At 45.5% G+C, this 23487-nt stretch overlaps 1 non-coding gene across 1 annotated transcript; it reads left to right on the forward strand.

Annotated features, from left to right (window-relative positions):
* Positions 1 to 562: 562 nt before the first annotated feature.
* LOC121154706 lies at positions 563 to 666 on the forward strand. Its single transcript, XR_005883592.1, has one exon. It is a non-coding gene; the product is annotated as a U6 spliceosomal RNA (small nuclear RNA).
* The last annotated feature ends 22821 nt before the right edge of the window (positions 667 to 23487 follow it).

Raw genomic sequence — 23487 nt, forward strand, 5'->3', positions numbered from 1 at the left:
AAAAACGTTCTTCATTAATCCAACTATCACACTGAGAACAGGCACAAACAAAAACATCGGAAGGCAGTGACACACCAAAACCAACTACGCACAATAAAACCAGACCAAGGTCAAGTCCCAATTAGATGGACTCAGCACTCACTCTCCTCCCTTCTTTACACAATAAATCATTATTTCAAAATTTAAAAGATGATATGTACAAACAAATCGAGAGAAGACAATTTACTACCAAAAGACAAAGTAACCAATCAATTCAAACTCAGAGCTGAAGCAGCAATTAAAACTATCAGAGAGGAAATTTAAGATAACTAAAAGCTTCCTTATTGTGGCCTGGGAAAGCAGTTGAGGACGGCCCAAAGCTTTGGGACCCTGTGCCCACGTGGGAGACCCAGAAGACGTTCCCAGCTCCTGACTTCAGATCAGCTCAGCTCCGGCTTTTGCAGTCATACAGAGAGTGAGCCAACAGATGGAAGATCTTTCTTTCTATCTTTTCTTCTCTCCGTAAATCTGCCTCCCCAATAAAACTAAATAAAAGCTTTAAATAAAAAGATAAATAAGATCTGTGTCCACTTTGGCAGCACATGTACTAAAACTGGAACAAAACAGAAATTAACATGGTCCCAGCACAAAGACGGCATGAAAATGTGTGAAGCATTCCATATTAGAGAGAGAGAGAGAGAGAAAGAGAAAGAGAGAGAGAGAAAGAAGGAAGGAGAAAAGAAAGGAAGACAGAAAAGGAAGAAAGAAAGAAAAAGAAGAGAACTAAGATTTGTAAAGCTCTATTGGAAAGGTGAGTGTTCAAAAAGTAGAAATTTTCAATACAAACACTGTAAAGGAACTAGTCATTGACACGCTGTAAGAAAGGCTTAAATACTGCCTTCAGCTTACTGATCAATACTCTCGATAAGGTAAGGGCAGTTTCAATGGACCTGAAAAATAGATCAGGGGCCAGTGCGATGACTCTCTTGGCTAATCCTCTACCTGCAAGCACCCACATCCCATATGGGTGTTGGTTCATTTCCCAGCTGCTTCACTTCCCTTCCAACTCCCTGCTAACTGTGTGGGAAAGCAGCCGAGGATGATCCAAAATCTTGGGACCCTGCACCCACATGCAGATCTAGAAGTTCCTGACTGCTGGCTTTCGATCAGCTCAGCTCTGGCCACTTTAGCCACTTGGGGAGTGAACCTGAAGATGGAAAATCTCTCTCTCATTCCTTCTCTTTTGTTAATCAAAATAAATAAATAAATAGTAAAAAAGAAAAACAGATCCATAGAAATATCCCAGTTGAAATGCAAAGGGGGAAAAAAAAGGAAGAAATAAAATAGACTATACAAGCAGCTACTTGTCAGCAACTAACAGACAAGGGACAGCACAGAGGCCTGCCCTCTGTGCTAAGGTGGGATGCCCTCTGCAATTACCGATGCTCTCCATTCCTAAAGTGGCTCATCTCCGACTCTGCATCCCGGCCTGACCCTTCGCATGCCCATTCCTGCTCCCTTTCCCTGGAGTAGGTTCACTTCAACATTCCTATTCTCAGTGTCTATTCTGAGGAACTCAAGGCACTCAACACTTTCCTGAGGGTTTCTTTTTTATATCAAGAATGTGTATTTCTTATTTTAAAAGAATTCTGATCTTAATTCATACAACAGGATGACCAGCAGAATTCTTGGAATAAATGCAATTTAGTCATTTGTTTCAATTTTGCTGGTTTATCGATTTCACACATTTTAGGAGGGGTCCCAAATACATTTTATCTTCTACAACCGTAACTGGCACATTTCCCATCTCACGAGTTTACACTATGTTGGGAGAGCAGGCCTGTCCTAGGCCTGGGTGGAATGAGAAGGTCTGCTAGTACCCATTCAGCTCTGGCTTCCAGAACCAGCTTTTTGGCAGCAGGCACCTTGCACAGTGCTTCAGTTACCACTTGAGACAACCATGTACCATTTCAGGATGCCTGACTTCAGTCCTGGCTCCTCTGCAGCCAGGTCAGCTTCCTGCTGATATGTCTCCTGTGCTGTGTATGACAGTATGCAACAGTGGTCCAAGTACTTGGGTCCCTGCAGTCTACACAGGAGTCCCCCATGAAGTTCTTAGGCTCTGGACTTGGACTGGCTCAGCTCTGCTCACTACAAGTGGGGAGCAAAACAGTGGATAGACTCTTTCACACCTCTCTCCTGCTCTGTGTTTGTGTGTTCCTCTGGCTTTCAAATAAAACTATGTAAAAGCTAGTTATTTTTAAAAATTAAATCCTCATGTAGACATTTCTGAAGTTTAAAACACATGGAAGCAAGGGAAGGCACTAGAGCCGCAGCCACCAAAACCTTCAGTTTGCCGCAGCCACCGCCCAGCCTCCCCACGCCATAGCATCGGAGGCGAAGACCTTCCAGTAGCACCACATTTATTTTCAAGTAAAGAGTGGAACTTGGCCAGCTCCTCCAAGAGCAGCATCCTACCAAGGCCTCGGTGACAACAGAATAGTAAAACGGGGAGAAGCAGCATCCTACGCCAGATAAAACCAAATTCCTTGTGCCCGATCATGTGAATACAAGTGAACCCATTGAAATCATTGGGAGGCATTTACAGCTCAACACCAACTGGGTCTTCTTCAACCGGGTGTACGGGCAGAGCAGGGTGAGCACCTCCACACCCATCTCAGATATATGAGAGCGACAAGGACGAAGACTGTTCCTTTACCTGGTGTATGCCTCCCAGAGACACTCACAAGGCAGCCATCAGTGTGAGACTACACAGCTCACCTCTTCTCACATTTTTAAAAGTCCTTCCCAAGGAGAAAAATGGATGTTCCAGCTGAACGCAAAGCACTCAGCGAATCACAGGTCACAAAACAGCAGTGTCCGCCTAGGCATGTTAGCAAGTTGCCTTTGTATTTCAAGCAGGAAAACAGCTCCAACCAAGTACATTCAGCTTTGGGAAACTGTTTTTTAACCTAGGCTATCTTGTTTTCAAATTTCAAGAGTTTAGTGGCAAAACACCTTGCATTCTAAGTTGCCCCTCCAAAAAAAAAAAAAAAAACCATAATCAATCTCAAAAGATATGAGAGTAAGGAGCATGAAAGAAGCTAATACACTGGTCAATAACTATTCACACATTTAAAATATTTTATAACTATTATAGAACACCTTCCTTTTTGATCATTTTAACAAAACTAACTTACTACACCGCTGTGCCAGCCCCTCTCTGTGAAGAATTAAGGATCTGAAGAATTAGAGCAACTATTTCTGCAACTCACCCAGAGATTATCTCCAAATTCTTCTGATTCTTCAACTAATTTTTAATTATTATTATTTTTTTTTAGAGACAGAGTGGGATAGAGACAGACAGACAGCTAGGTACAGAGACAGAGAGAGCTCATTTGACTCTCCAAATGCCCATAGCAGCTCTGACTACACTGAGCCAGGAGCCAAGGGCCAGGGATGCCTCAGTTGGATCTCCCACATGGGTGGTAGGAGGCCAGGGGGTGGAGGCATCAGGGCTGCCTTCCAGGGAACATGCAGGTGGGAGGTTTGCATCCAGAGCCAGAGCCATAAGCAGAAGTCAGGGGCTTGGAGGTGGCATACTGGTGTCTGCACTGCTAGCCTAAATGCCCATTCCTTGAGAACACTACTGTTTCACCAATGCGTTAGTGAAGAGTTCATGTCGGCCCCGAAAGCAAGCACTGCTGAAAGAGAAATCCTGAACAGCTCTGCATTCATGAGCTTCTCTGGCTTTCCCTCTGTTGTCTTTCCACTTACTTACGGAGCCCGGTGTTCATCGGACACCCCAAACCTGAAAATCAGGAGGCACCAAGGACTTGTGTAACAGCTAGTGAGTTGGGAAATAAACAACTGCTGATGGGCTGACACCTGCTGACTTGCAACTTGCTTCTGGAGAGCTAGCTCACAGCTTAACTTAATCATTCCATCAAGTGAGGAGTTGTGGCCTTTGTCAGATCAAGCCACTATCCTCAGAGGAAACCAGCCTCTTCTTCAGCTCCCAGACAGCCTGTTTGTTCCCACCCTTCATAAATATGTCTCCCTGAACAACTTTATTGGTGATGCAATTAATGTTGATTCACCATCTGTTGTTTCTACTTCTTCCCACGACCCCTGAATTTGATCCAGTTTAAGAGGAAGTAAGTAATGCAAAATGGCCACTAACCTTTGCATTCCTGGCTCTGACCTTTCACCCTGATCCTAAGAATTTGGGGGGCATATAACAGCATATCAAGTTACAATAATTCATTTTACCTCATACACTGGACTTTTAGAACCAGAGAGAACCTCAATCAACAATTTCATTTTAACAAAATTTTGTTCCAGAATAAATGCCTCAGCTTACCTAGTTCTAGCCACAGAACCAAAACGCAACATCAAGCCTGGGCCTTCTAATGAACACCTCCAGGGTCCCACCCTGTATGTGTGAATCAATTCTGGGAACTGAGATTGCAGGTTTCTACCAAGCATTATAAGAATGTTCCCGACTCCCTGAAAATGACTGATAGTTCAGCAAGCAAGGTTTCATTTCCTGTTTTCCCTAATATTGAAGCCTCTGGGGGAATTTTCTGCCACATCCCAAGGAAGGAGGAGTTCAGGGTCCAGCTTGGACAGTCCTGGCCTTCCTGACCTAGGAATCCTCTTACCTGACATGAATTAAGTGTCCTTATTGGTATAGGTCTCATACACTTGACCCTAACCTCCCACCCTTTCCTCCAGTGATGAATTCACAAAGCAAGGAGAGAAAGACCAATGACTTCTGGAGTCTGGGAGAAGGGCTTGCTCAGAATGGCTTTCCTTCCAGTAAAAAATTCTTTTCCTTCTCACTACATAAATAGATCTTTGAAAAGTTGAACTTTGAATTGCAACCCAATACCTGAAATTCCATTCATTCCAGAGATAAGGCTTTCAGGGCAAATCCCCAAGAACAAGCCTTCACTGAGGGATAGATGACTGGCACAGGCCCGCTCTTACAGCTGACCTTGGAAAAGCAGAGGGGGCAAGGCAAGGCCAAAGGTCCCGAAGGGAGAGTGGACGGGGGGGAAAAAGCAAGCCTTGAGGCACTGGAGAGAATCTCGGCCCATTTCACCATCGCCCTGGACCATGCCAGGGTTAACTGTGTCTGGAACTGCTCCTCACTTCTTTGTTTAAAAAGAAAGAAAGAAAAAAAAAGCTCCTTTGCCTAGAAAACCAACTGCTACAGGTTTTCAAGTGAACAGGGATGTTTTTAGGTGACATTCTTCCAGGCAAAAATGAATGGGAAAAAAGTTCCTACAGTACAGGCACACTGGCAAAAGATCTTAAACCATGGAACACACTTGTGCTAGTGGTCACTGTATTACCTAGTCCAGAGAGCGATGTGGACATGCCCTTTCTGCTGGGAAACTCTAAGTGGAAAAGGAACCATAGACTTACAGGAACCAGGAAAATTGGCTTCCTAAGCACCCTGCCAGGTGTTGTATTAGGAATCATAAAAAAGAAAAACACCAAACAATAAAAAAAAAAGAGGTACAAATCAGGACTCGGGCAAAATGAATTTCCATGTTGCTATGATTGTTTCCAGAAACAGAAAAGGAAGGGATGATGCTGAAGAGGTGTAAAATGCAGTCCCCTTTTATTTTCTGGAGAAAAGGGCAGAGGGAAAGAAGGAAAAAAAAAATGGCAAAATACCTTACTCCCTCTCGCACCCAGCACCTGGGTTTATATATAATTGGCAAGATTAATGGCTGAGGAATAATTGCCTCCATTGTTTACTGTCTGGGTGCCGGCCAGCTACCTTCCTGCTCTGCCTAGCAGTTCATTTGGATTTGGGGCGGTACAGCATGCAGTCAGTGACTGACAGGGTCTGTGTGTGCTAGATGGGACTCACTAAAAAAAGACACTCAAGTGGCCACAGAGACCTGGTGACGCTCACCTTGCTGAGGCATACCTCCTTCACCTTGGCGTGATCATCTCACTTCAAAACTGCTGGCTGAGCCTGCTGGATCAGAGCCCGGCTTGGCCCAGCTCAACTGCTCCACCTGAGAAACATAAAGGAAGGGAAACCCTTGGGATCCAGAGAAAAATCTCATTTTTGTCTTGTCCATGCTGTGAAACAGGAAAACAGAATCCCCTTTAGGCTGCTCTCTGTGTGGCCCAGGCTGTGCGGCCGAGCTCCCGGCTCCCAGCTGCACCCGTGCGGGAACAAGGAAAATCCTCCCTCCCACTCCTTTCCGGATGTGTTATCTAAGCTCCTGCATCTTGCCTGATGCCAGTGAGATGAGCTAGAGAGCAAGTGTCTTCACCTCCTCTCCTCCAGGCCCACTCCAGCAGCCACAGAACAGTTTTCCATGAACAGACACCATGGGGCCAGCTGTTCTCTTATGCCTCTCACCTTGTCCTGCCTCTCACATGGCCTGGCATGGTTTTATGTACAAAAACAAAAGCTGTGTAATTCTTTCTCACATGATCTTGTTCTGATCTGGGACATAACTGTTTGCCTTGATTATCTCAACCGCTGTGGCTTTTCCCATTTCCTGGCAAGTCAAGTTCAGATTCCTGACATCCACGGAAGTTGCTGCTAAAATCTATCCTATCTGCCTTCCCTCCACTCCAACTGAGATTTTTCTGTTTATCTCCCTGTTTTTCTTCTTTCCCAGAATTCTCTCCAGACTTTCCTTCTTTCTATACAGGCTGAGCAACCCTAATCTCAAAGTCTGAAATGCAAGGTGCTCCTGACTCTGAAACTCCCTGAGTGCTGACAACAGTAAGGGAATAAACTTTCCCATGTAACGTACATCAGGTCACAGTCAAAACACAGGCACATCAAAAGTGCCTAACGTTACCTTCATGCTATGTGTGGATGAGGTCTAGGCGAAACCTGGAGGGTTCTCCCATCCAAGTACTAACCAGGCCCGACCCTGCTTAGCTTCCGAGATCAGACGAGATCAGTGCGTTTAGGGTGGTATGGCCATAGACAGGAATGTTCTCAAACTTGGTCTGGGGTCCCATCCCAAAGACACCTCATTCTATAAATGTGAATACTTAAATATTTGGGAAAATTCCCAATCAGAAGCACTCCTGGTGCCATGCATTCCAGAAATGAGGCAGCTGATCTGTAATTCAAAGCCTGTCTCTGTGATATAATCCCTGTTTGCAGTCATTCACGCTGTACCTTGCCTTCATGTCCTGTGTCCCTCTCGTCATTAAGTCCCTGCTTACACAGTCATCAGGGTGATGGCTTTCTCTCTTGCTGAAGAATAAGCTCTCCAAAGACAGGGATTGCACTGCCCGCGTGCCTGACCCTACAGCTCGCTGCAGGACTGGGGCTGGTGCTCAGTGTGGCATGTTGGTGCTGCCTCCGTGAAGGTGAAGGGCAGTCCAAGTTGCTGCTTCCCTCACAGGCCCCACCCTCAGATTCTCCACCTGGGTATGTTCTTGTTGGTAAGGCTCTGCTTTCTGCTGGCATGAGTCTTCTTTTCGGGGATTTCATCAGCATTATCTTGGAGCCTTGTCTTATCTCTCCTGCTACCCTAAGACTCCTTGAGAGTAGGGCCTCTCATTTAGTCTTCATATGAGTCATAACCCCAACCCCCAAATTTTAACTTGCTGTGACTCAAAAGATGGTTGGCCTGAGAAGTAGATCATTTATCTGTTTGTTTATTTCGTAACTACAGCCTCGTATTTTATTGACACCTTACTCTTTCTACATTGAAGCTTGAATTGTTTTTTAAACAATTTTCACTGGCCAGCAAGCCTTTTCCTCATTATAGAGTCTTAGTTACACAGCACATGCTGTCTCCAGGGCACCCCATGTCAGTCTACAGTGCTGAGCACACAGACCTCAAGGCAGGGCATGATGGAGCTTGAACCTTCGGGCCAGAGAGCAGAAGGATGAAGAGACTAAAGCACTGGAGAAATGGAAGCAGCAGTCCTATGTCACTCCAAGCCAGTCCAAGAACCATGGCTGCTGTGTATCCAGGAAGAGGAAGAGACACTGGTATCTGCCCAGAGTGCAGACTTAGGGGGCAGTAATGAGAGCACAGAACTCTGAAGGGCAAGAGGCAATATAAAATGGATTCTGTGTAAACGTGAATTTGAGTATTCATCTCGTAAAGATTCTCTGACCTCAAGAAAGTCTCTTCACTCCCTGGATCTGTGTTCTGCTGGGTGACATTCAGGATGCCCATCTTTCAGACTGCTGATAGAATTAATATTATGGTATTGAAAAAGATGCTCAAGTGCTCGCTTCGGCAGCACATATACTAAAATTGGAATGGAAAAGATGCTCAAAAGGAGGGATATAAGTGAGATTACAATGCCCAAATGGCAGAGCAGCATGCATGGGAACTGAGAGACTTACAGAAGCTTGCGTTTCATCTCAAAAGTAAGGGAATGCAACGACCAGGTGTTCACTGGGTGTAACAGAACAGAAAGGTTAAACTAGAAAACAATAGCCATAACTGAAAGAAGAAATTTGGGGCCAGGGGACAGCATGAACAACTAAATTGGCCATGACTGACACATAGAATGCAAAGGGTGCTGGAAGGTCAACCTTAAAACTCTCAGCTTAGGGAAAGGCAAGAGGGAATGATCCAAAACACAGAGGAGAGAGGGGGGTGCATTTGGGCCAGTGCTCAAGATGACTGCATTTCAAATCAGAGTTGCTGGCTTTCTATTCCCAGTTCCAGCTACTGATGCCAGCTGCCTGCCAACACAGGGCACAACAATGACAACTACAGCCCTTGGGTCTCTTCCTCCCTCACTGAGGACCTGGACTGAGTCCCTAGCTACTGGCTCTGGCCTCAGGCAAGTCCCAACCATTACAGGCATTTGAGACGTGAACCAACAGACATGCACTCTCATCTGTCTTTCTGCATCTTTAATGCTTGAAAAAGGAGGAGAGGGCAGTGAGGTGGCTGAAGTGACAAGACAAGAGGAGTGTTAAGTTACACACACTGAAAGACGATTGAAAAGGGGGCAAGTGGAACTCCGGAAATCACCACTCCAAAGGTAGGAGAAAGCGTGGTGCCTAGGGGATCCCACAGGAAGTTGGCCTAGAGGAGAAGAAATGAAGAAGTAGGAAAAAGTCCTTCTGGAGAGATCCCATTGTATTCTCCAGTGAGAGACACTAGAGGATCAGTAAAGGTCTCCCTGGAGAACCAAAGGAAGGAAAAGGAACTGCAGCAATCAAAGCTGGAGAAAATGCCCCCTAAGTCTGCACTCTGGGCAGGTACCAGAGTGAGAGTTCAGGATACTCCTCTTCCAGGAGTAATATTCCTCTTTCAGGATACACAGCAGCTACGGTTCTTGGACTGCCTTGGAGAGACGTATGACTGCATGGCCAAGTTCAAACCAAAGGAATCTGAACAGGTCACTTCCAGACGGGCACACAAACTGTCCACTCTGGGTCTTTTTCCTACCAGGAGTTTGGATGTTCTGACCCAGCATGACTTTGGAAGCCAAAAGCTGAAGATGGTGGAGCCACAGACCAAAGAAGCTTAGGTTGCTAGAGATCACAACTTAGAGGACAGACTCCTGCCAATCATATTTGTTGTAGGTTTTCCATCAGTGAGGAAAGCATTCTATTGGGTTCAAGTCAATATATGTATAGGCAGAGTTTATGATGGTGGGGCAGGGGTATTAGAACCTTAATTAGCATAAGATGAAGATGGGAAAGCAACTGGGGATCCCATTGGCTGCATTACTTAATCATCAAAGCACAGATTATTTGAGAGGAAGTAGGAACAGGTGGCAGAAAGAAGAGGCCAGCAGATGATATCTACAGATGGCTTTCGAAGCCAGTGGACCGAAGAATGAAGAAATGCTGAAATGTGACTTTCACACACAGCATGTGCACTTCCTAAGCTGGTCTGTCCATATCCACTCCAGCTTAGCTGCTTCCATCTCCTGAGTGACCTTGGCCATCACGCTTCACCCTTCCTTGGCTTTCTATTTATAGCCACAAAAGAAAGATACCAATCACATTTCTATAAAAGGTTTTCCAAAACTCCAAGTGCTTCTCAATTTCTTTTCTTTCTCCCCCAAAATAATTTTTAATTGTTTTATGTGGGAAAATTTTTCATGGGAATTGCATTCCTTTCTGAGCCACTGCCTGGGTCATTTAAAAAATAAACAATAGACAAAGAGAAACATTAACTTGGGGGACAGACTTCAGGGCTGATTCAGGATTGGTTAAAGCTATGAAAGACTCAGAAGACTTCTAACCATCATGGTATAGGAAAAATGTATTCAGCTTTCCCTTCTCTTAGCCAACAGATACGCTGCAGATACATACTCACTTCTATGTTCCTCTTGGTTCCTGATGCTGCTAAAATGTTGTCAGAAAAGTTACAGACCTTTGTAGCAATATAGCTTCTACAGCCTAGGTTGTTCAGACTTGAAAGCCATGTAAGCAAAGACTAGGTGTAAACAAGATTTATTATAATTACTACAATTCTTCTTATTATTTTAAGATTTATTTGGGTCTATCCAGGACATGCAAACTTGGCTTTTGAGTCTTGGTCACAGACCTCTGGGCACTTTTCTAGTCCTTGTACTTGTGCCAACGACAGATTCAGGTAGAAAATAAATCTACAAATGACTAGCTATCGTATAATTAGTAAGCACTCTTCTTCATATAAAACTCCATGCCAGTCTTTAATAGCCCTGCTTTAGACTCATCTAAAGCCTTTCATCTGAGATGCTCAAAGCACTTCTGGATAATACCAGTGGTAATTCTCTCAAAATTCCTGTAGATCAGGGAACTAAGTACCTACCCGTGAGGCAGCTTGGTCATTGTTGAAGTCTAAACCCATCTGTCCCATCCATGCAGTTCTGCGGGGGCACTCTCGCCAGGTCGCTGTCCCACCCCCAGCCCAGTGGAAGGAAGAGGGAATGCTATCAGCACATGCCAGAAGGAAGAGCAGGGAAAGGAAGTCCAGCTGTTGGGAGTCAGACCTGATGGCCACTCCTGGCTCTGTAATCACAGTCAACCCTGAACTTCCACTTGCTCTTCGGTAGTGAAGAATTCAGGTGGTGCTACGGTCCTTGGCACACATCAGGCACTCCAGAAATGCTTGCTTGGGAGGGTAAAGCTTTTATCATCATTCATATCTTCAGTTTCCTCAGCCAGGCAACCTGTCTGGTGAATGCTAGGCTGAGCATCTGTCTGTAAATGTTGCCCATTACTATGGGCTCTCAGTAAACGTCAGTGGAGCTGGCTGGCTTTGGAAGAAACCATCTCAAACACATGCTAACCTGTGCGTATGAGAGATGTGTTTCAACTCAGCCGTAATCCTCCACCTTCTGTTCACCAGAGCTGATGTTCCGAATCCTCTCGGATTCCACATTCAGAACCAGAACAAGAACCACAGCATGAATTATCGTCTGTAAACTTGAATGGGACTCATCACACTTCACAGGTTTGTTTAGACTATTCTTAGAATGCAAATGCCTTAGCCCTTTCGACTATTTGAAGGCAAAAGAGTAAAACCTTAGACTGTAAATATCACATTTATTTTCATTGTATTTTTTAGAATGTTACCCAAAAAATTGGCCATTCACGCATCAAAATCTAGACAGTTACATGGAATGCAATTTTTCGAAACTGAAACCTTTAGAAAGTCAGTAAATAAACTGACTTGGCAGTTGTAACAATGAGAACACATTTAGTCAGAACTTATTTGTCTATCAACCTCAACCAGTTTAAAGTACTGAAATGACCAAGAACTTTGGGAAGGGAAATTTCAGAGCAGGCAAAACAGACATGAAAATTCTTAACATCGATGGTGAATGATTGCACGTGTTATTAATACCATACCTTCCAGCATGTCAATGTTAGGTTACTCTTGTAAGGTTTGCATTTGATTTCTCCAAGGTCGAGACTAGACACAGCAAGTCAGAAGTGTAAGGACATGAGAGAGGAGAATTGTACATCTGTCAGTCAGTACGGCACGAAGCCCAGTGCTGCGTGGTTATTAACTCTTTGGCACTTGAGCGGATACGAAGGGACACAGCTCACACTTTGCTTGGGATTACTAAGTGGCACACAGGCAATAATTAGGGAACAAAGATAATGTGTAGAATTGTTCCCTACACACTAAGTTTTCAAACAGGGAGACATCAGCATGAGAGAGAGGACAAAGGATTTACTAAGTCGACATCTGAAAAATTATAGATTAAAATAAGCTCTATATCTTAAAGACAGGGGAAAAAAACTCTACAAAGTGATGCCTTAAAATTGGCGAGGGAGACATATCTCTGTGATCAAAGATCAACATTTAAAGACGCATGTTGTTTTTGATGAGATGCTAAGATAATTGGGGGGTGGGACCGGCAGCATCTACTCCTTTACTGACCACAGCTCACCGCTGTGCTGTGCGCGGAGCAGCCTCTCAGCCAATACGGGCTGCACTGACACACTCCGCTAGTCACAATCTAAGCAAGTACAACATATAAATGATGTGCACAGAAGTTGAAGACACAGCTGGACTAGCGAACAGCCCCGACACTGCAGGACATGGGGCAGAGGGAGGTGTGTTCAGAAGAGAAGATGAACAGGGAACCTTAGGAAACATGGGATATCCCCAACACAGGATGGTTGTTTTGCACGTACTTGGAAAGCTAAATAATGGGAGATCAAGGTTGTGAACAAGAGGTTTAGATAATAAGACATTTGGAAAGGTGTGTGAATAAGATTATGTTTTTTTTTTCCAAATGTTCCTTTCACAAGCTTTGGACAAGTTATCATGGAGGTAAAATCACGGGTGGGCTCAGTAACTCCTTCCATAGTCCTGGGCTGAATGACCCCTGACCCCAGACCACTAGCCCTGGCAATCCACACCTTCCTTCAAGAGGATTTACAGAGATTAGCACCTGTGTAGTCAGCATTCTGAACCAGAACTCCCCAGAACGTTCCACTCATGGCCCAGGTTAGAAAAGCAAGCCACATCTGTGGCCAACAGGAATGACAAGGCCAGACATGGCCCAAGGCTTCTGAAGGGCGACAGAGGTGCACACCCCCCACTGGCTGCCTGACTCCTTGGAGGGAGACAAAGGCTGGCTTGCTGTGATATGAGGAGCACCGAGGACCCCCAAGTCTCTCTCCCACCATTAAGAGCAGCACTGCAATGAAATGCAGTGAGGCTTTACTGAGCTAGGCCTGAGGAGGCCGGAGTACAAACTGCAGTTCTGCCATTTAGTCAGAGCCAGATACTCAGCCTCTATGGCCCTCAGTTTCCTCATCAATTAAATGGGAATAATGTCACACTAAGCTATTCTGAGAATTAGCTCACATGTCAACGTACCTAGCATAACAGGAGATACATGCTGCAAATCGTATGGCAGCTTCCCTCACTTTCATGGCCACTAACCCATTTAACTGCAGGAACCTGCATTCAGCTAACCAATGCATGGCCACTGTCATTCTGTAAGTACAGCAGCCACTGAGCCCAACACCCACAGATAACTTAGATGAGTGAGCCTCTGCTGCCTGGAACTAAACATTTTAATTAGCAGATCTCCTGCTTGCTTTGTTAACCTAGGAAAAGAGTGATTTGTGAGATATCGTCATAGACTGACTTGGAGAAAATTAATTCAATAGAATCTGAGCTGGAGAAAAGTGGGTGCCCCAACTGCCCCATATACCGCCAAAGAATATTTTAACAATAACAATTGCTCCTACACTTTTTTTTTAACTGAACATCAAGACGTTTTATTTTTGTTTCGTTTTAAATTACTAATTTACTTTTACCTTGCTAAATAAAAGTTCTACATATCTGTGTTGTACCAAGGTTTTAAAATACGAACACACAATGGAATTGCTCAACTGGTTCAGATTAACATTTGCAACACCTCACCTTATTTTTCTGAGTGAAAACGCTCAATGTCTGATCAATTTCCAGTACACAATACAATGTTATTAACTATGGTTGCCAAGTTGCCCAAGATCTTGAATGCATTCCCCCTGTTTAACTGAAAGTTTTTAACCCATTAATCAAATTCTTAGCATTACTCTATACTAGCCACTAACAATCAAAACCTTCTGATGATGAATATGACTTAGGATTCTATATGAAAGCAGGTTCATGTGATGTTTGTGTTTCTGTGCTTTTGTACAAAACCCAGGGTGATTCGGATCTGTCCTAGCACAGAAGAACCTGAGCGGGAGATCACACCAGGACTCTCCCCCTGCAGGGCCAGTCTTCCCTGCCATCCTCGGCTGCCCCATCAGCTGTGCTAGGTAGCAGGCTGCAGCTACGGGATCCAGATGGAGCTGTTGAGAATGAGTGTCTTCCTGGGTAAGCAGAGCCCTACCACCTGAGAACTGCTGTGCCCCTACTCTGAGGCACTTTTGGCTCAGTAGGGAAGACAGGTAACAACAGAAACAAAACAAACCCTGAGCTAAATGCCACTGCCTGAAAGTGTAAGAGATGGCACTGGGGATTGCAATGGGAGTTCATTAAACTGATTTAAACTATCTGGGGTAACTCAGAGCAAAAGTTACACAAACTGAACTCTGAAAATAGAATAACTGGATTTACCCTGATTTTGTAAGGGCAAAGATGGAGGAGGAATCTGGAAACCAAGAACAGCACCTTGGGATGCAGAGCCAGGCAAAGCAAGGCCCAGAACTCAGTGCGCAGGCTGCCACACCCAGAGCCTAAGAGATGGAAACAGCTAGAGAGAACAGCTCCCACCAACAGCCAGACTTCGAGTGTCTCGGGCCAGTGGCTTTCCCTAGCTCCCTTGCTAAACATAAATCTAAAGCCATGGCTAACTACTAATGATTATCCTTCCCCCAAGTAAAACACAACCAATAAAAACAAAAGAGCTTCTACCAGGCTGACATAAAGTAATGACATAGAATCCAGGTAAGTAGCTATTTACAAATCTGTCCCAGATTTAAAAATTACAGATAGAGTCCAGTGCAGTAGCTTACCAGCTAAAGTCCTCACCTTGCACTTGCTAGGATGCCATATGGGTGCCAGTTTTAATCCTGGCAGGCCCGCTTCCCATCCAGCTCCCTGTTTGTGGCCTGGGAAAGCAGTGGAGGATGACCCAAAGCTTTCGAAGGAGACCTGGAAGAAGCTCCAGGCTCCTGGCTTCTGATCAGCTCAGCTCCAGTTGTTGTGGGGAGTGAATTATCAGACTTTAGAAGCTTTTCCTCTCTGTCTCTCCTCCTCTCTGTATATCTGACTTTCCAATAAGAGAAAAATAAAATAAACCTTTTTAGAAATCAGAAATGTATTATTTTAATCAGTCTGTTGACAGGAAGGCAAAATCCAGGTCTCTCAGCCATGCAATTAAAAAAAAAAAAAAAGATGCTTTATTTTTTTGAAAGGCAGAGTCCCAGAGAGAAGGTGAGACAGAGAGAGACCCTCCATCTACTTTTTCACTCCCCAAATGCCCACAATGGCTGGTGCTAAGCTGATTTGAAGCCAGGAGTCAGGAGCTTCTGCTGGGTCTCCCACATGGATGCAGGGGCCCAAAGCCCTGGGGCCATCATTCATTGCTTTATGAGGCCATCAGCAGGGAGCTGGATTGGAAGTGGAGCACTTAGGACACAAATCAGTGACCATATGGGATGTCAGTGCCACAGGAAGAAGGTTGGCATGCAATACCATGGCACTGGCCCCAGCCATATACATTTATTTCTAAGAAACCTACTCACTCAGTATCTTTTGGTGACATATGAGGCCAAGGATGTTGTTTCTATTATCTAGTTAATGCTAAGTACGGAATATGCATAGTTTATAATCAGTACAGCCTAAGTAGAGATACTGTCATTTATAAAAATTTAGTAAGAATTTTAATATCTGTACCTATTATTAAGAAAAAACCCTTACACTAGACCCTTAAAATTATATGAAATATTGGCAAGACAATTGCCTCTACCTTCTTAGAAAAAATGACACTTAATCCTATAACATCAACTATCAAAATTTGTGTTTGCTATACGCAAAATGCTTGGCACACACTACTTCCTTAAGCTTTCCAACAACCTTGTGAAGTGTGCTGAATTGTGTTTGTTTTACTGAAGATCACATAGAAATAGCCTATTGTTTCGCCTACAAGGACCTCTTACTTGTATGACAACATCCATCTCTTTCTTTGGAGGATCCAGCTTTTAATATGCCCCTTGCTTGAATACGCACGCACACACACACACACACACACACACACATTCCCACCGTACGTGTTTTGGAGGCGAATCCTAGAATGCCAAATTCCTGGTCACGTGACACAAGTCGGGCAAATCAGAGCTCTAGCAGGGCAGCTTCGCCGCCGCCCTGGGGAGGGCAGTTCCTGCTTTCTGGTCCGTTGGTGAAACGAGGCTGGAGGACATGAACTTTCCAGCTGCCAAAGCACACAGTTCTGATTAGCCTCTTGCTATCTTCAAAATGGAAAGAAAGCCAAGACAGGGAAATACGCAGAAACGAGATAAGGAAGTCTCAGTGATATCAAAGACCGTGGTTTCACTCTGCGCTGTGCTGGCGAGTCACTGTTGAACAACAAGCTCCGCGTCTAGTTCTGACATGGATGGCGGCTGCTAGGTGTAAGAGAGTGAATCAGCACAGACTTACTTAAAACTTTACTCATTATTCAATCATGCAACTTTTTTTCCAAATCAAGGTAACAGTTTTCAAAACCAAAAGAATATCTTCTCAATTATTTGAGGCTACTCGCAATGTAACAACTGCGGACACCACATTCTTCTAATTTTAGTTTGTGTTTTCTAATTTAGTTTGTGTTTTCTCCTTAATTGTCTTGAGACTAGATTCAAGACAGTCATAGACCAAGCCCTGATATGCAGTATTGATCAGTTCCAGGGAGTCAATCTTATAATAAGGCCCACTTTTTACAAAGATTATTTGAGGGCCCAGTGTGGTAGCCTAGTGGCTAAATCTTTGTCTTGCATCTGCTGGTATCCCATACAGGTACCAATTCTTGTCTGGTTGCTCCACTTCCCTTCCAGCTCCCTGCATGCTCCTGGGAAATCAGTAGAGGACGGCCCCAGAGTGAGAGACCCAGAAGAAGCTCCTGACTCCTGGCTTTGGACTGGCTCAATTCTGGCCACTGTGGCCACTTAGGTAGTGAACCAGCAGATGGAAGATCTTTCTCTGTCTCTCCTTTTCTCTGTAAACCTGTCTTTCCAATAAAAAAAAATTCTTTAAACCCACATTTATTTGAAAAGCAGAGTTACAGAAAGACATACTTAGATCATCCACGCACTGGTTCATTCCCCAGAAGCCACAACACTCAGGGCTGAATAGCCAAAACCAGGAGCAATCAATGTCATCTGAGTCTCCCATGTGGGTGGCAGGGGCCCAAATAACCAGGCCATCCTAGGCTGCTGTCCCGGGAGCATTAGCAGGGAGCTGGATCAGAAGCGGAGACTCAAAGGGGCACTCCCATGGGATACCAGCACCGTGACAAAACACTAGCAGGGTGTTGTGTTTGCAAGCTTCCAACGAGCACCAGGGATGCCGAGGTTGGGAAGAGGTGCACGTTAGCACCCTACCAATAGTGTCTCCACAGTCCACATGCCGCAGACAGAAAGACTCGGCCTCAGGCACGATCGACTTTGAGAACACACTCTGCCAAGGCGTTCTGCACTCAAGGCAGGAGTCAGGCAAATGCCAAGGCCATCAGAGGCAGGGCTTGTTCGTAAGCCAGGCTGGAGGTCACTGGGGAAAGCCAGCAGCAGCCAGAGAAGAACCCAGACAGACCAGAGCTGGGAGTTGGGGAATGGCAGCGGTAAGGGATGATTCTGCATTGACAGGGTCGGTGGTCAGCAAGGCCAGAGTCTCGGGCAGCACACGTTCCTAAGGCAATTGGCCCGGTGTTCTGCTTGCCCTCTCTCAGGTCACCAGGTGACCCACCTGCGCACCTCCTGACTGGGACAGCAGATTGTCAGTAAACAGGTGAATTCAGCTGCTATGGTCCCCCAGTGTGTAAACGGCCCCAGGACAGGCATTGAGTTGTTCCTCTCTCCCTAAGAGGAATCCTCTGGCTTGACACATTCAAAAGCATCTGTTCTTTTTTTTTTTTTTTCCTTTCATCATTACACATTGCACCATCTTAAACTCTACTTCATTATGTGCTGGCTATAGCACTCAAGAGTATAAATAACAGTAAAACAACTATAAAGTGACAAGGTTTTAGAATGACCTTTGCGTGTAGCATCCTTTTTGATGCATGAGTTTACAAAATGTTCCATTTGAGTTGTGTTCAACAACAGGCTCACAAAACTCCTGATGGTGTAATAATTAGCTCTCGGAACCCAGCATGAGCCAGGTCCAATGGACCACAGAAAGCCCAGGGCTCCTGTGGTGCCAGCTCGACCTTCCACCATGATTTTAGAAGCCCACAGATGCCCTTATTTTTCTAATCACCAGATGAAGTGACTGCTGTGGGTGGCTGAGTAGGGCCACCTCAGAGAGCCAGCCTGCCAGCATCCTTAGCTTCATTCAAACAAGCTGTGCTCCCACCTTATGGAACAGAATTTTTAGCAACAGGTAAACCAGACCGAGCCACGGTCCCGGTCCCTTTAAACATCTTCCCACATGAATAATGGTTTCATCAGCAAGCCTCCCCGGACCTGGTGTTAGCAGCTTGCAGCCCACGCTCCCAGGAGCCCCTGCCTCGTTCAGTGCAGCCACACAGGGTGGAGCCCACGCTTCTCCCCACAGAGGAAGTGGCCACAGGCACTGCCAGCTGCGGCATTCCCACAGCAGCTGGTGGAGGCCGCCCCTGTCTCCCAGGGTGACAAGCAGCCCCGGAAGTTTGCACAGTCTCCCAGGGGCCTGGGAGAGCCTCGGGCAACAGGGGGATGAGAAACAGAGCACATTATTCAGGGTCGGATTCTCCCACCCGCCCAAGGCCTGGGCTTCCTTCCGCCAGGGTTTGGAAAACCTGTTTAAAGAATTATTCCCAGTGTGTTTTTCAAGCCTCTAATCTTTCTTCCAATGTATCCTGTGGGAGGAAACAAAGACTATTTGCTGCGGTAGATGAGGGTGTTAGAATTGGTGGGGAAAAGTCTGTCCAGGATCCCAAGGAGAAAGGCACGAACGAGAGTGGGAGAGTACTGAGGGAAGACAGCTTGCCCTGGGCCTGGAAACAAGAGGGCCAGTTGGAGTCCACTGCATCATGTGAGTGCAGGGACCGAGGAAGATGCAGAAGGAAGTGGGGTTCAGGGGTTGGAAAGGCAGTGAAAGTGAGGGAGCAGCAGGGAGTTGGCATATTTTTTCCCAGGAAGAGGTGAGCCAGAGCCATCAGCCTGCATCCCAAGTTGATTAAACGCCTGCCTTTTTCCGTAATTGGACCTCATTACTAAATTCCTCAGGTTCCAGGAGACTGTGAAGAGGTCAAACTAGGGCTTAGCGAGAGGAGAGCAACCGGAGGCTGAAAGATCGCAGACCATGGAGTTAATTCCCCTTAGTCAGCTTGGAGCACCTCTGTATTCACAACCCGGCCTCAACATGCCCAGCGATCTGCCCCCTTCCGCTGGGCAGGCCTTCCTCTGGTTGGTTCCCTCCTCACTTTTTAACCCCTACATTCAGTGTGAAACAGTGCTGCCCACAGGTTTGGGAAGGAATGTCCCTTCTCTGGAGGAGGACCTCACTGCACCTGTGACAGGTGGGACTCCAGCAGCTCAGAGGGGACATTGCCACAGCCTTGCCTCTTGACTTCCCTTGGCCAGCCACTCCTGCCCTCTATTTCCCCTCCTCTTTTCGCTTTGAAAACATCTAGTCCCAGTTCTTCACTTCACCTTCGATGTAGCCATCGCTCCCTGTGATGCTTAAGTGTCTACTTGACTAGGCTAAAGGGTGCCCAGATGCTGGGGAAACATGATGGGTGTGTCTGTGAGAGTGTTTTCAGAAGAGATTAGCACTTGGATCTATAGAGCCAGTAAGGGAGAGGCCCTTAATAAGTGGGAAAGCAGCATTCTGCTCCCCTGAGGGTCAAGCAACAATTAGAGAAAGGGAGAATTCTCTCTCTCTCTCTCTCTCTCTCTCTCTCGCTCTCTCTGCTGTTCTAGAATGCCCATCTTTCTCCTGCCCTCAGAAAATAGCCCTCTCCTCCCCCACCCTTGACCTTGGATTGGTACTTCCACCAGTGCTCCCCTCTCTGATTTCTCAGGCCTATGGTTCCGCACTGGAATGATATCACTGGTCCTCCTGGTTCTCCATCTTTCAGATAGCAGTTCAAGGCACTTCTCAGACTTGGTAACCAGGGGAGCCTATCCCCATAATAACTCTTTTTCCACATAGCTCTTTTGTATCTTGTGACATCTGTCTTTTTGGAAATTTCTACCTAATAGAATGCCAAGCTTTGAGCTGAGACATCAGCCTTAACCCATTGCTATGACAAGTCTTTATTGACTTGCAGGTGCCAAGCTGGTGTGGCTTGTAATGGGCCTTCTCTACTTCCTATCACAGAAGGGAGCCTGAGCTACAAAACACCCAAGATCAGATATGCCAGAGCAAATGAGAAACAGAGTACCTGAGTGGTGCCCAAACTTGGCAGCCCACTTCTGCATAGGAAGGGGCCAGGGTCAGACACCAGGGCTCCAAATGGGTCACTCTGTGGCTTGCATGTGTCTCATTTCTTTTCTGGGCATTTCACTGAAGCAAGACCACATGGCACAGAAGGGACATTACAGCTCAACCTTAGCAACCTCTGGCCACATGGTCCCCACCGGTAAGGATCACTGGGCCTCAGGCAGGGACTGACCAGCACCAAGAGCAGAGCATCTTCTCCGAGATGTGATTATTCCCTCCCTCATTCAAGTAAGACTGAGATGCAGAGACAGGGAGAGTGAGCTTATCAAAGTCAGTGGAACCCCAGGGGAAGGTGCTCACCCCAGGCCTGCTTCTTCCTTCTTGCTCCCCCCACCCATGTCCATCTTCACAAGTCAAATTCAAGTTTGGAAACAAGAGCACAAGCTTGCCCCTTTGCTTCCAGCTTAGCCTCCATGCTCTTATCTCCTAGCTAGACTGCACTGGGGTTAGTCTTTCCTCTTCACTTTTTGTCTCTCCCTAATTTAAAGTCCCCTCACTCCCATCCCAATACAAAAAAAAAAAAAGTGTATTTGCCCTATTCTTTATGATTATGGCAAAATCTCACATAATCACCACGTGGCCAGTGTGATGAGCTGATGGCTGAACTGTCTGTCTTCAAGAGCCCTCTTGGTGTCCTTCCTTCCTTTCTAGGTCACTGCACACTGGCCATCATATGTCTGGGTGGCAAAAATGACATACAGCAAAACCAACTGTGGCAGACCCATTAAAAACAGAGAAAAGTCCTAGAAACATATCTGACAACGGTCTGATTTCCTAATAAACAAAGAGACCTTATCAATCAATAAGAGGTGATAAAGAAAATGAAACATCTGTTCATTACCAAAAAAAAGTACCATTCTTGCTTAAACTTGCTTAACATTTAAAAGACAAACACTTGAACAAGTCCGTGCTTTTCTCCATCAGATTGGGGAAAGGCGGGGGGAGGGGGTGCTGGTTGATGAGGATAGGGAAAAACAAGCATCGAACATTGCAGGTGGAAGGCTCAACAGGTACAGTTTTGTACAGGTATTATCTGGGATGCCAACTGAGATGCTAACTGAGATGCTGCCTGAGATGCTAGCAGCCCAGACTGGAGTAGTGCTCTGCATCCCAGCACTCAACTTTTTATCCAGTTCCCTGCTAATGTGCCTGGGAAAGCAGCCGAGGATGGCCCGAGTACTTGGGGCCCTGCCACCTGTGTGGTAGACCGCCTCTCTGACCATTTGAGAAGTGAACCAGTTGATGGAAGATCTCTCTTTCTCTATGTCTATGCCTTTCAGATACATAAACCTTAAAAACAGGAATTATATTTGGCAGCAGCTATTAAATTTTTAATATATATATATTTACTATATATATTTAGATTTATTTGTATGGGATGGCAGATTTACAGAGAGAAAGTGAGACAGAGAAAAAGATTCTCCATTTGCCAGTCCACTCCCTAAATGGCCACAATGGCTGATGTGTATATATTTTTGACTCAGAAATTTCACTATGAGAAATACAACCCAAAGATATTAAAGTCCATAAAAACATGAGTATACTTCAAAAAGGTTGTGGGAAAATAAGAGGTAAAAATAGCTTTTTTAAAATATATATCTGCAACATCTTCAAAAGCTCATGGACATGAATAATGCAGAAAAGCTGATTTTACATTTTGGACTTTTCACTTCTTGCTCTATGTGTATTTGTCAGTTGGAATTTTACAAGAATACCACCATGCTTTTGACCTATAATAAAATTAAACAGAGAGAACTTTGGAATATTACTTATGCCTCTGATTTCAATTATAAAACAGATGTGTTCAAGGTTTTCCACTCGCTTGGGCTGGTTAAGCTTGTCTGAGCCCTAGCTGGGAGACTTGAGATGGGGCAGTCTCTTCCCGGGGATCGGTCTGCCTTCACTTCTCATCTTCCTCTGTGTTCACCCTGCTGCCTTCCCCTGACTCGGGTGAGGGTCTATAGACATCATCCTTCTATAGGATGTCTCTATAGGAAACCCAGGCTCACCCACATTTCAAGAGTCTGGTAACTTAGGGAGAGATAGGACACAACAGAGGGCTCCATGTTCAACCCCTGCTCCCCATGTTAGGGAGTCCCAAAGTCCCCTGGCAAGTACCGTTCACACCCTGCCCCACTTGCCTTCCTCAAGTCCGATCACGGAACTCTGCTAAAATCTACCTCTTTCAACCCCGAAGGGAAACATGTTCGGAGAATACAAGGATCTCAAGAATTCAGGCCAACCAATTAAAACTTGGAAGCCCTTGGAAAGATGGTCTATGTCCCTGCTATCTGCTCATCCACCTGTTGCATTCTTCTCTCTCTTCCATCATGTTTTCTGCTTCTCCATCCATGGAGTGAGTTGTCACTGGCCCTTAGCACCCAGGTGGCTAGCTACCTGGAGGGACAAACTACCTGCCTTAGAACCCCAACACCAAATCACTGGGAAAGAGGATCTGATAGTTTGTGTATCAATCTCCATCTTCATTCATGAAGTGGAGGTGGTGGCTATGCATGCGTCATTCACCTGAGGCATCCAGGTCACCATGTGTCTAGCAAATGCAGGTTCCCTTCTTCCTTGATATGGGCACTTGGTGTAGTGAGAGTGAACTTTCTACACTACCTACCTGGTTATATCACACTCTTGGTTTAAATGCTCCTATGGCTCTCCATACCCTTCGGAACAAAAAAAGTCTTATTTTCTCAAGATAGTGTTACAAACCCTTAAATCATTCTCTGCTGTTTTCTGTTTACTTCCCCTGACACCTATGACTCAGTGTACATGTCAGCTTTCTATTACTACCATGAGGAAATTCACAGTTTGGAGGTTCAATTTCAAGTTGGGGCAGCCCTATTGGTTCAGCCCCTGAAGATGATGTTCTTGCTGGCAGAGACTTAGAGTGGCACAGAGCGTGAGTGGCAAGATACAGGGAGAAAACTTCTCT

The sequence above is a fragment of the Ochotona curzoniae genome, unplaced genomic scaffold (genome assembly GCF_017591425.1).
Source record: "Ochotona curzoniae isolate NIBS_2020 unplaced genomic scaffold, NIBS_Ocur_1.0 contig_2754, whole genome shotgun sequence".
In the NCBI taxonomy this organism is placed as follows: domain Eukaryota; kingdom Metazoa; phylum Chordata; class Mammalia; order Lagomorpha; family Ochotonidae; genus Ochotona; species Ochotona curzoniae.